The sequence below is a fragment of the Apteryx rowi genome, unplaced genomic scaffold (assembly GCF_003343035.1).
Source record: "Apteryx rowi isolate R43461 unplaced genomic scaffold, aptRow1 scaffold_52, whole genome shotgun sequence".
NCBI lineage: Eukaryota > Metazoa > Chordata > Aves > Apterygiformes > Apterygidae > Apteryx > Apteryx rowi.
The window spans coordinates 1,566,419-1,578,260 of record NW_020450783.1 but is presented as its reverse complement, the minus strand read 5'-3'; the positions used below and the strand labels follow the sequence as shown (position 1 = coordinate 1,578,260).

The following is an 11,842-nucleotide window of genomic DNA, read 5'->3' as shown; positions in this document are numbered from 1 at the left end:
TTTTACTTTAAGTAAATATCTTTCAGGGAATAAATATTCACTCATAAATAAAGCATTGAAGATTTAAGCAAAGGTCACACAAACAGCCTTTCAGGATAGGTCAAATTTCAGCAGAATTTCAAATTCAAATCCAGATTTTTGATGGAGAAAAAGCATCCTCAGACTATCAGTTTCCAAACATTTCTCCCTCTTTTTTTGGATAGGCCAGAGTGAAGTTCATAGTCTGAAGGTCAGTCACCCTCTTATACTACTGACCAAACAGGCTATGAGAAGATCAGCAAAAAGACAACAGTTACATAAGAGGGGGGTACCAAAAATGATATTCCTAGTGTGAAATACTGTTTATGGGTCTATTTCAATTATAGCATAAAGACTAAAACTGGGGGCGGGGGGAGGGGACACAAACTGAATGCATGTTAACCTCCTTCCTAAGGCTAATAAAATACTTCTGTGTCTAAGGTTTTGCTGTAGAAAATAAGCAAAGCTTTTTATAATTTACCCAAGGATCTATTAGCTCTGTGTCCATTTTGACTGAGTTGTATAATTACTGTTTGGGGGCAGTTCTGGGACTTGAACAGCAGTTTAACGTCAAAATCCTTACGGAATGAGAAAAACTGGAAAAAAACTACTCTCTAGTACTCCCTATGTATGGCTTGACTAACAGATTGTTATCTAACATTGGCACCAACCAGAAACCCAGTCTTCCTCAATTCTTGCAAATAAAGTCATAGGGCCACAATGCACTACATGTGTTTAGGGGCATAAACACCAGTTATGCCCTTGCAACTTTTGTCCCTTCCCATTCTGCCTCCAGCACCAGGATGTACCTTCAGTGAGTACCAGGTACCATGCATCAGCAATGCCATGATATTCAGTATCCTCATGTGCAAGTAAGCTCCAATAACAGAGCCTGAAAGACTAAATAACTTATTCACACCAATGAATAGAATTGCTGATCTTAAACTTGCATACATATCATATTACTGTTGGTTTTGTGTGAGCTGCACACCCAGGAGTAGTCCAGATGAAGCTTTAGGACTGCTTGAAACAGTTATTAGTATTTCTACTGCTAGAATCCCTGCCTATGAGCCAGTTTAAGAATAAATTACATTCTTTATGTAGAAATTCTAAGTACAACGACTTAAAGGCAATAGATAACTGAAACTGAAGCTTTCTGAATTAACGTGAAACTACTGAGCACTTTGGTACAAAATAAGTAACTTATCTAAACTGAATTCTAGAAGACAATCTTTTAAGTCCAAATAAGACAGAAATTAGTCACTCTTCACTGAAGAAGTACAACATTATATAAATGTAAGTTAAATGCCTATAAAGTGATCAATACCAGATGTATCCTCAGACTATTGACCAGAGTCCAAATGTGGTGAATCAAGGCAGACAGAAGAAAAAACAATCTACAGGACAAGACTAGTTCACAGAAATGATGTAATATCATCTCAAGTTTTTACTGAAGTTGCCTTTATGATGTTTTTGTTCATTTTGTCCTGATTGCTTGTTACTTTAGGAAGCAAGAGGTAAAGCCACAATTAACAAAGAACCTTATGTTTCTTTGAATCTAGATTAAAAAAAAAAAAAAGCTAGATTGTACTAAAGCCATTCCACACAGAAGCTGAGACATCATAGGTCAGCCAAGGCATATTGAGAACAAAGATCAAACTATCCTGCATAAAAAAATTGACAAATCCTGTCCCAAGTAACATTTACTGCATAACCATATTATTGCTGTTAACTGTCAAGAACAATAGCATTTCCATATCTCTGTATACACAAACACAGCTACCATGTCAACACAGAAATTAGCATTGCAAGTTAGAAAGAGATGCTTTTGGTACTGGGGATAGGACAGGAACTGGAGTAAGTCATGCAACCTCCTACCACTGTGGGCTTTAAACCATCACTAACTATTGTTAAGGGAGAAACAGATGCCCCTGAAGCTGGAACATTAGCCTAGGAGGCCTTTATTCAATTCGCTGATCTACCAATATATATTGCCCTGTGACCAATGTTGATGAGTCACTAAATTTCTTTAGGTCTTATTCATTTCTTAGAAGCAAATGACAACACATTTCCTCATGTGGTCTCAAGAAGACAAAATGTATTAGGAGACTGAGAAGCCCTCGGAGAGGATTAGCAGGGGGCCATGAAAGGACAACTCTGTTCTTAACAAGTTCCTTTACTGTGGCCAAATCTACATCATTATGGTAGGCACAAATAAAAATCAGCATGCCCACACAGACTAGCCATTTGCTAGTCTCAAGACTAGCAAACCCAAGAACAAAAGATTATGAATAACTGCAGATTTTTGAGCCTTATCTACTGGCACCTTACCTACCTACCTTAGAGATCTCTATTATGGAGCACTACCTTAAAGAGTACTTTGGAGAAGAGAAAGAATAAGCCTATTTCTAAAGCATTAGAAACTACACATTAGGTGGGCTGTAGAAAACTCATTTGGTTCTTTTCCTTCTAGGCTTTAATTATTCCCTCATTAGTTGAAATCCTTTTCCAGGGATCTGGTGACAACCTTGTCAATAAGGCAGCCTTTTGCAGAGACAGGTCTTGCCTGATATGCCTTTGACAGTTTTAGTGTGACACCGTAAAGAACAGGCAGTTTTCCCACTACTGATTCCCTGTGGCCTTTAAAGGCAAGGAATGTTCATGCAACCAGATATGTTAAACAACATTAAGGTTGTAAATTGCACATGGAGAGATAAAGGTGTAAGTTAGTTTGCTAAAGCAGCAGAGACTGAGCCAATCTGGAAATCCTGTCTTTTTATTTTTTCAGTATTACTCCTGGTGAGAAAAGAGTAATCATAAAGGAGCCTGATTCCCCTCCCTCCCCCACCATTAAAAGGACTTGAATTTTTCTTGTCCACAACCCTCACAAGTGCTATCCTGTGAAACAGTTCCAAAGATGTAATAGTTAACAGCCAGTAACAGGACTGAGCACATTTCTCCCCCAGCACTGTCTTCTCATACTTGCTCTACTACCAGTAAAAGATTGACATACCAACACCTTCGCAATATGGGAAGAGGCCACCCCCATGAATAGCACAACCTACATACAGTGGTGTAAGTTTTTCATTACTGCTGGTACAACCTTTCTTAAACAGTTAAACAGTTTACTCCGGAAAAAGCACTCCTGTTTCATCTTGCTTTCCCTAAGAAGGGAAAGGGAAGCCAGGAAGAATCTTAATTCTCATCCCATCAGAAGAGGTGGTTTAATAAGCCCTCTGTTTCACTACCCTCTCTTCTCAGAAGAGCACTAGTTTCATGCATTCACAACTCAGTTTTGATATGAATTAAATTCCTTAAGTTAGGTCTGGCACAGCACCATTATGGGAATGTCAATAACTTCTTCCAGGCTGCAGAAGACAATCACAAGAGAAAGCAGGCTATGAAACATAATGCAAAAGCACACAGCATCCCAAATACCACATTATGAAAGTGAATTCGATGTAATATAGTGCATTCTAAAGTCTGTACAATAAGGTTACCTGGAAAAATAAAAAGTAATCATACAGCCCCTGGATCAGCATTCCACTGTTTAAAGATTAAATCAGATATCTTAAAACTGCACATGCTGATATTTCACTTTATTCTATTTCTTTGAAATAGTCTATTTGCAAAAATCCCTATGATCTCCAAAGAGTAAGACATCTGACGGTCACACAATGCTCAAAGATTTGCAAGTTTTCCAGAAGCAACTGGTTCTTATTCCTTCTGCATTTCCAGGGCCTTATGTATATTCAACTATGGAAATGTTTCTGTTCCTTACAAAAGAGCTCATTGATTCTCTAAGCACAAGGGAATAGACCAGCATGCTAATTGAAAATGCTTTTTAATTTGTTTTTATTATATCAGCATTCTGTTTTGGTTCCTTGGTGCAAAGGATGAGTGCTTCTTTCTAAAGAGGGAAAACATTCACATTTACAGCAGTGACCTAATTCTGTACATTCTTGCTTCATGCCAGACTCTGTGGACGTTCCTCATTTTAACATGTTCTATTTCAGACATGTCCTTTTCATTCAGCATGCCCTGGACGATCATACTTGAGCTGCTTCTGAAATTCCAGCTGATTTTCATAGTTATTTTACTGTTTGTAATTTCACCCAGATGCCACAGATACTCACTGTCTTAAATCCCTCCACACACACATCCTTCTCTCCTTGAGAAGTCATATACTGAAAACATAAGGGCCAGTATCATCCCTTGAATATTTCATCTCACTCCGTTTTCAGTGACACTCTATGCTTCCAGACTGCCTGGGAAGGCTAGAGAAACACTGGGCAAGCCCAGCTGTTTTCTCACTTGCTGAAAGCAACACAAAGAAAGCTTGTTGTCTTTGCTGTCCAGGACTATCTTTGTGTAACTCTAGAATGAAAAACCTCAAACCACACCTTAAGTATGTGGAGAGGCATATTCTCTGCTTACACAGCTTGGTCCACTGAGGTAAAGCCTCAAGAAGAGGCACACAAAAGAAAGCTGTTTAATGCTGTACTACAGTTCTAGTCAAATCAGTACCGAAGCCAAACTTTTGTGCTGTTGGAAAGGTTAAAAGAAAGGGAAAAGTAATGAAGAGAAAAAAATATCCAAAAGAGGAATTAGAGACCATAGTTCTCTCACTTTTCCACAGAAAACTAGATTTTTAGTCACATCTTCATTGGACTATAACTGTAAGCAGCATGTTATTATCACAGTTCCACGATCTGATTCACATTCAGCTACAGCTCCATTCCAGGCCCCCATAACACCCACACGTACGCATAGACGCTACTGGACAGGACAGAAGTTGAAAACCACCATCAAATTATCAAAAGATTTGTATTGAGAGAAAATGAACATAATCACTAAATATTTTAGACCTTTGCAAATTAATAATAAAACAGAAGAATTCAAAAGTTGCGTTAATATACATCCCAATCGGTGCTCGTATAAGTTACAATCAGTTATATCAGAGACAGAAGCAAATATTTTAGAATTTAGAAGCAGTTTTCAGACAGAACAGGACAGTTCCTACAGAAAATTATTTTTTCCAGAGCATTGCAGATCCAAAGCAGAAGTCCAAGAGTTAGAAGAAATTCTCTTCCTTGGGAGACTGGGAGGATCCGTAGGCAGAATCAGCTCCACGTCAGATCTAACTCAAACCCTGAACTCGCGCTCTTTCATCCTTATGGACTTACCACCTCCACCTGACTGACGAATATGCAAGAGTTACACATGTGCCTTCAGCTCCTGTCCGTTAGCCATGCTGCAGACTAAACAGTAACAGATACTTCCAGCATCAGTAACAGTAGTCTTCCACGTTACTGCAGCCAGCCTCAGCTGTCAGCTAACAGCCTGGATAACACCGAGCCGTCAGTTCAGCACTGCTCATATTCACTCATGTTTTCTTCTTGGTCTCCTTCCGCTTTCTTTGTCATAAACCTCCACTGATAAACACAGAGTTTCCTGGTGGGGGGGAAGGTGCTGCACACCAGCACCTGAAGAGGATGCTACTTCATTTTTAGTAAAGGATCTGGAAAAAAACCACAGACAACAAAAACTACTATATACATTATGAAAAGCCAGTAATTAAGTATCAAGTGCCAGAGCTTATCTGCAGTAGGTAACTTCAGACATCTGTTTAGTTCCTACCAGGGCAGGGGGAACCAGATGTTTGACACAAGAATTGTATTAAAATGTGTAGTTCAGATATGGGAATTGGTACAAAAAAGCATTACTTCAGTGATGTGTAACAAAAATCACAGGATTTACTGCTCAAAAAAGACAGGCTTAAGAAAGATATTTTCCTATGCAGTCCCTTTGCAAACTGTTTATTTTACAAAAGCAGCATCATGGTCTTGCCAGCAGAAACACTGATCTTTAAAAATTAGGACTAATCCTCCGCAAGTCTCCACTTTCACATTAGAGACTCCAGTACACTGTGCAAATACATGAGATTTTGTATTTCCCTTGCTACATCCAGCTCCCTCTCAATGCTAGACCTCATAGCTTTATCGATAAGGAATTCTGCATTTTTCCACTTCTAACCAAGGCTCTGAGCTTGTACGTTAGTCACATTCTTTCAGCAGACCCAGCCAAAGGAGCACACTTTATACTATCTAGAAGTCTTCTTTAAAAAGAAGACAAGCAAAATCAAAATATGATTTCATTTTAACAGCAGGGTTGTATCACGGTAGGGTTGAGTCTACCTACATCTATCCTGTGAAGAACACCCGAGCAGGTCTTGTTCTTTATATGCTTCAAAACCCCCTCCTGAATTTCTGCCTCATTTTCAGCAGTTTCCTGGTGTGTATTTTTACAGTTGGCTCAAGTCAATATAAAGCAACATGCCTGTGCAAGGGAGCTGCCCTGCCCTCCCACCACATCCCCCATCCCCATCCAGTGGGCTGCCACTAGTGTTCTCACAACCAGCAGATAAATTAGCAAGACAGTCTGACAGTACATGAAGGCATATGGTTTTTAGAGTCAACTTTCAGCACTACAGCTAAAGTAGCAGAGAAAGCAAGCACAAGATAATATACAACAGCACAGAAACGGTGATACTTTTGCCACAACATTCCCTGGAAAACCAGGGAAATGAAGAAAATGTCAAATGCACTGAAACAGTTTAATTCTACTACTTATAATCTACCACAAACTGACAAGGAGGAGAAAAAAAAACAACAAAACCCCCCCTGGCCTTTTGCTTAAGTGGTATTATCTTCCAGGCTTACAGAAGCAAGCAAATTATCACATGTCCTGGCATTTGTTGTTCCTACACAAAACAGCATCCCCTGCACACTAAAATGGGGAAATGAGAGAGCAATGTTGTTCACATGATTTACCTTCTACCTAATCCAAAGCAAGCAATGAACGTAATAGGAGACCTACTTTGATTTCCCCTGAAGCCAGAGTAAGCCCGTTTGTTTGGGAACTGCTGAACTGAAACACAAAGAGCTGCACCTTAACTAAGCTGTTAATTCTTATCCTTAGTTTAGATAAGGCATGGAAATAAAAGTCAACTCAGCTGTTTCGCTGTTTTTATGAAAACTGACATCTGCTTGGCAAGAAGGAAGCCGTGTTAAAAAAAGTCTTTGGTAAGTCTGGTTGAAGGGTTTTGTTGGTTTCATTTTTAATTATTATTGAATAGGTAACCTGAAAGATTGACTAGCTTCAGTTTCTATGACATAAATCAGTTTTCTATTTTACATACACCTCCCTATAGTTACATTATTAACTCGTGGTTTTTTTGCATTGCTGTAGCCTCTATTCTCATTTTAAATCTGGCATAAAAACAAACTCCAAACTTGGAAAAGCAAGGCATTTTCCCACTATTGTGAGGGACTTAATGGAACAGCAGTATCATATGGCTACAATTATTTTGTCTACCAACCGCCTACCTTACAGGCTGTTAAAGTTTAACCTACAAATAGTAACAAAAGTTCAAGTTACTACCTTGAGAGAAGCACTTTCTCTTGGTATTCTTAACATCCCCTAAACAGTAAGCTATCTTTAACATAAGCATTTAATATGACAGGCCAAAAACTTGACCTACTTTTACCACATGCTTTGCAATAACGTTATTAACAGCACGCTCTCCATGAAGCGCTGCATAAATTCTGCGGGCAACTACGATGGCAGCAGCCTGCTTTACTCCAGGGGCAGTGGCGCGTCCCCTCGGCACCCTTGCTCAGTCGGGAGCGCTCAAGCCTGTTCACCGAAGGCTGCCTGTCAGAAGCGAACCGCTGCAGGAAGCGGGATTTGGAGGCTTCAAGAGCGGCTCTGTACTCCGGGGTGGGGCAGCGCTGAGGGTTGTCTGTCTTCATTCAAAACAAGAACTACTGAGTTAGGAAGAAAAGCCTTTATACTCATTTCAGCACGACTGAGCAACAGCTGCTGCAAGAAGCATAAACAAAACGTAGGATGTTTTGTTAATTTCTTAATTCCACAGCATTTTTTTAGGAGACTTTTGTGCAGGAAAACATGGTCGGTTTTCAAAAGAGAAGAAAAAACCCAATGGCACTTAATGTGCATCACCTTACAATGAACAAGGAAAGGTAAAATACTCTTCAGATATGCAAAGGCGACTACTGATCCTAACTCAAGCGTATAGTATTTACATTGCATTTGTTTCATCTACACTTTTACTCATGCCATTTCCCACCAATACAAGAAAAAACAAACAAAAAACACACACCCACAAAATGAGGTCTATCAGTGGCGAGAATGGTAGCAGGCAAAAACAGAGCAGAAGATGGTGTGTTTTGGGGAATTACTCCACCTAAATCTACCATGTCTATGTTTGCAGATTCAAATGTTATTCTGCTTTCTGACATCTCTTCCAATTATAATTTAGTTCCCTATGTATGGAGATCTAGATCCTGTAGTTATTGTAGCCTGACCACAGCAAAAATATATATTTCAACGTATGTAGGACCTTGCACTATATTTAAAGGGCAGTTATCATCCAAGTCCCTCTGCACAGGCAGAGGCACACTTCCCGTTGTGGGAGGTAGGGAAAGGGGGCACACGTTCAACAGTCCCCCCACACTTGTGAAACTAAGCTAGAACCCTGCAGAACAAACAATTCCCTTTGAAGCTCGCAAAGACACCTGAAAGTGAGGTGGTTATTGTATATGGTTTTCTTTTTTACCCCATCAAAAAAAAAAAGCAACCCACAGATGGAAAGGAATAGTCCTTAGCCGGGGTGTTACTTCTAACAGTTTCACAGCTAACTGGCCAACGTTAAAAAAATATATATATAGACACACAATCTGGTGCAGCAGTTGGATTTTTTTTTTCCCCCCATTATTTGTCTATAGCAGGAAACACTGTTTTCATGGAGGCACAAATCCAGATTACTCTGCATCTGTAGCAGTTAAAATAAAAGCAGTGAGAAGTCAGGTTCTCAAACACTGCTGAATCTTTCTTAAAAAAGGCTTTGAGGCAACTATTAATATTAGTCTAACTCAATTGCCTTGATACACTTATGCTTTTAATTCACAAAAAAGCAGTTTCATTAGACAACTATGCACTAAGTATTACCACAGCAATGTTTTCCTTAAGGTTTGCTGCCAAAGTTTGTGTGTGGTACACTGGACCATGTAATATTTGCATAGAAATCTTTTTATTGCAAGTTTGAAGAGCAATAAAACAGCTGAAGTCATCCACTGGAAGACATTTCTGTGCATTCTGCCCAACTGGTAGTTTGGCTTGAGGACTACAAAATATTTAAAACTAGTTAAAAAATACAATTTGATATAAAAATTCCAAGAAAAATATTGCCTTAAAAAAACCAGTCGTTTTAGAGATGGCTTTTTGTTTGTTTTTAATAAACAGAATCAGCTAGCTTAAGTTCACATGTGCGATACAACAACAGGATCACTTTGCTATTCCTCAGTCCATAAATCTAGGATGGAAGGGGGAACACAACCTACGAATATTTTTAGAGTAACTAACAGTTACAGTAGTAGTTTAAGTTCTGCTTTCAGCACAAGTCAGCAATGAAATGACAGCTAGCTGCCAAGTGATTGAGAAACATCTGGTGCGTTCCAGAAGTACAGTGAGATGCACTTATTTCATCTATATCTTTTCAGTTTTACATTATAACTGAGCAGAAAGTTACTCTTAAAGGACTAGCAATTCTAGATTTCATTTGAAGCAGAGAAGCTAACAGTTTGTCAAAACTATTTTGATATTCCTTTTTTCCAAGGCAAGACAACATTTTAAAACTTTAAGTCCCTGAAGTTCGTCTTTGGAACACTGGGACCATCTTCTCCTCCTTTTCTCTCAAGGAGAGATAAGGATCATTCGGAGAGGCGAGAAGCCTGGAGTTTCTGTAACTCCCCCTCCTGTGATAAGTTTTGCTGGTCTCTTGCGCCATTCTTTCATGGTGCTGATATTCCACGTTTTTGCTAGCCTAGCTTCATGACAGGGAAAGATAAGTGGTTACTGCAGACACTTACTGCGAACAGTTTATTCAAGTGACTTATTTAACACAGGGCACTGACAAAAGCTTCTGTTACACTATTTCAGTAGTGTTTTAAATTTTGTTACTTCCTCCTCTTGTCCCTTCAGACCATCAGCCTAAACCCCTGTCACTTTTCCACCTCTTTCATCTACCCACGTAAAGTTCCAGTAGAAGCCCAGGAACATACGCAAATAAAAAGCAACATTGAAAGGTTAAATGCAAGTGGGTGGGGGGGAAAAAGAGTGAATTACATCTGAAATCTGAAGAAAAATTACTCAGAAACAGGGCTTAATAGCCAAATGCAATGTAGTATTTTGCATGCTAGAACTCAGCCCTTGTTCCAAACACAGGGAACATGGGGGGAAGAGACTGCACTGCCCAGGCTTATTACCAAAGCACTGCTTCCAGACTGTGCTGGGGGAGGAGGTAGGCACACCTCCTATGCCAGCCTCTGGCCAGCCTGTACCAGCTACAACTGATATTGTCCCTTGTAGTCTGTAAAATCAAAGTCTTTTCTTCAGAAGACTTCTATCTATACCAAAAGCTCCCAGATCACAGGAAAGGTGGACTAAACTATTATCACTTAGAAGCCTTAATTTCCTGTCTAACAGAGCACCAGCAGCAGAAGGTGCTGAAAGCCATATGCTGCCCACAGGACTGTGAGTAGCATCAACAGTGCTGACAAGTGTCTCATCATTTCCGACACTACTGCTTGGGGAAACCTTTAAGGGACAGCAGAAGTGCTACCAGACATCATCTGAAAGCTATTGCCCAAAACGTTCTTTCAGAAGAGCTTTAATTTTATGGAAACTGATGACTTGGCCCTCCACATAATTCCACAGACCCTAAATTACGCTCAAGATTAGCACTTTGCATTTCAGCATGTACTTCAAAACATGAGCTAGTTTACCTCATTTTCTCAGCCGTGCTTTAACACAGCAGCGTTTTAAACAGGCTTCAGTTGCTTCCTGGGCATTGCTGCTGAACACTCCCTTGCAACAGCAAGAAAACGCAACCCAGAAGAATTGTTCAAGTATTACTCCTACTATTTCTCCAGAGAAGATAAACGGATGCAAACCCCAGACGTGCAAAATTTAGTAGAAGAAAACTTACCTTTGGTAGTAGGAAGATACCCTCACAGAGCATACAGTTTGCTATCATTACAAATAACTATCACATATTAAATGTAATACTGGATATGCCCCCAAAAAATCAAGCTCCAAACATCTAGAGACAACAGAATTATTTGCAGCACATCTTCACAACAGCACCTCAGCCATCAGTTTTAAACTTGCATGACTTCTGCAACTAGATACCTGCAAGCTAGAAGTTGTCCTTCGCTGTCTTTCTCTTGCAATTGGCATCTGGAAAATTATTAGCATTTTTCCTAGCAAGATGAGCTGGGGCTTGTCACCCTAATGTCTTACTACCACTTCATATACAAACTTTGGGAGAGCTCAGGTGTTTTACAGTTTTGATCTTTTATGAAAATGCTGACCTACTGTCTTAGCAAAAAGCATGATTAATACTGCAGACATATTAAGCCCCTTTTTTGGTTGATGATCATTTGTCTCCAAAGTTAAAAATAAGAGGCAGATGCATATATAGAGATAAAAAAACTAAGGCTGTTTAGCAGCTTTACCTGGAAATATTTAATTTGTGCAAGTATTGTATTTCTAAGTTTACCTTTTAGTTCGAGCTCTTTTGTGTTGTATTATTTTACCTTTGAACACAAGCGAATCAATCTTGAGTTATACTCATCTCAAAGAAAGGACTCTGTGACAGCCACTAGATATGCCACAGGATCTGTCTGCAGAATATTTGTTAGCCGTGGGAGAATTTCACTAGTGTTCTACAACTGCAATG

The 11,842-nt window shown here is 39.4% G+C and overlaps 1 protein-coding gene across 5 annotated transcripts in view; it reads right to left on the bottom strand.

The window, feature by feature from the left end:
• The window catches only part of CSGALNACT2 (chondroitin sulfate N-acetylgalactosaminyltransferase 2), a 34,904-nt gene that overhangs the window by 18,893 nt on the left and 4,169 nt on the right, over positions 1-11,842 (bottom strand). For 3 of the 5 annotated variants that reach the window (XM_026080407.1, XM_026080411.1, XM_026080409.1), the window contains exon 2: positions 5,205-5,539. The exons of 1 other annotated variant lie outside the window; for it this stretch is intronic. The gene's annotated coding sequence lies outside the window, so the exon portion shown is untranslated. Of the gene's footprint in view, positions 1-5,204; positions 5,540-7,561; positions 7,902-11,842 lie in introns of those variants that run through there. One more of the 5 variants, XM_026080408.1, reaches the window with a different exon arrangement.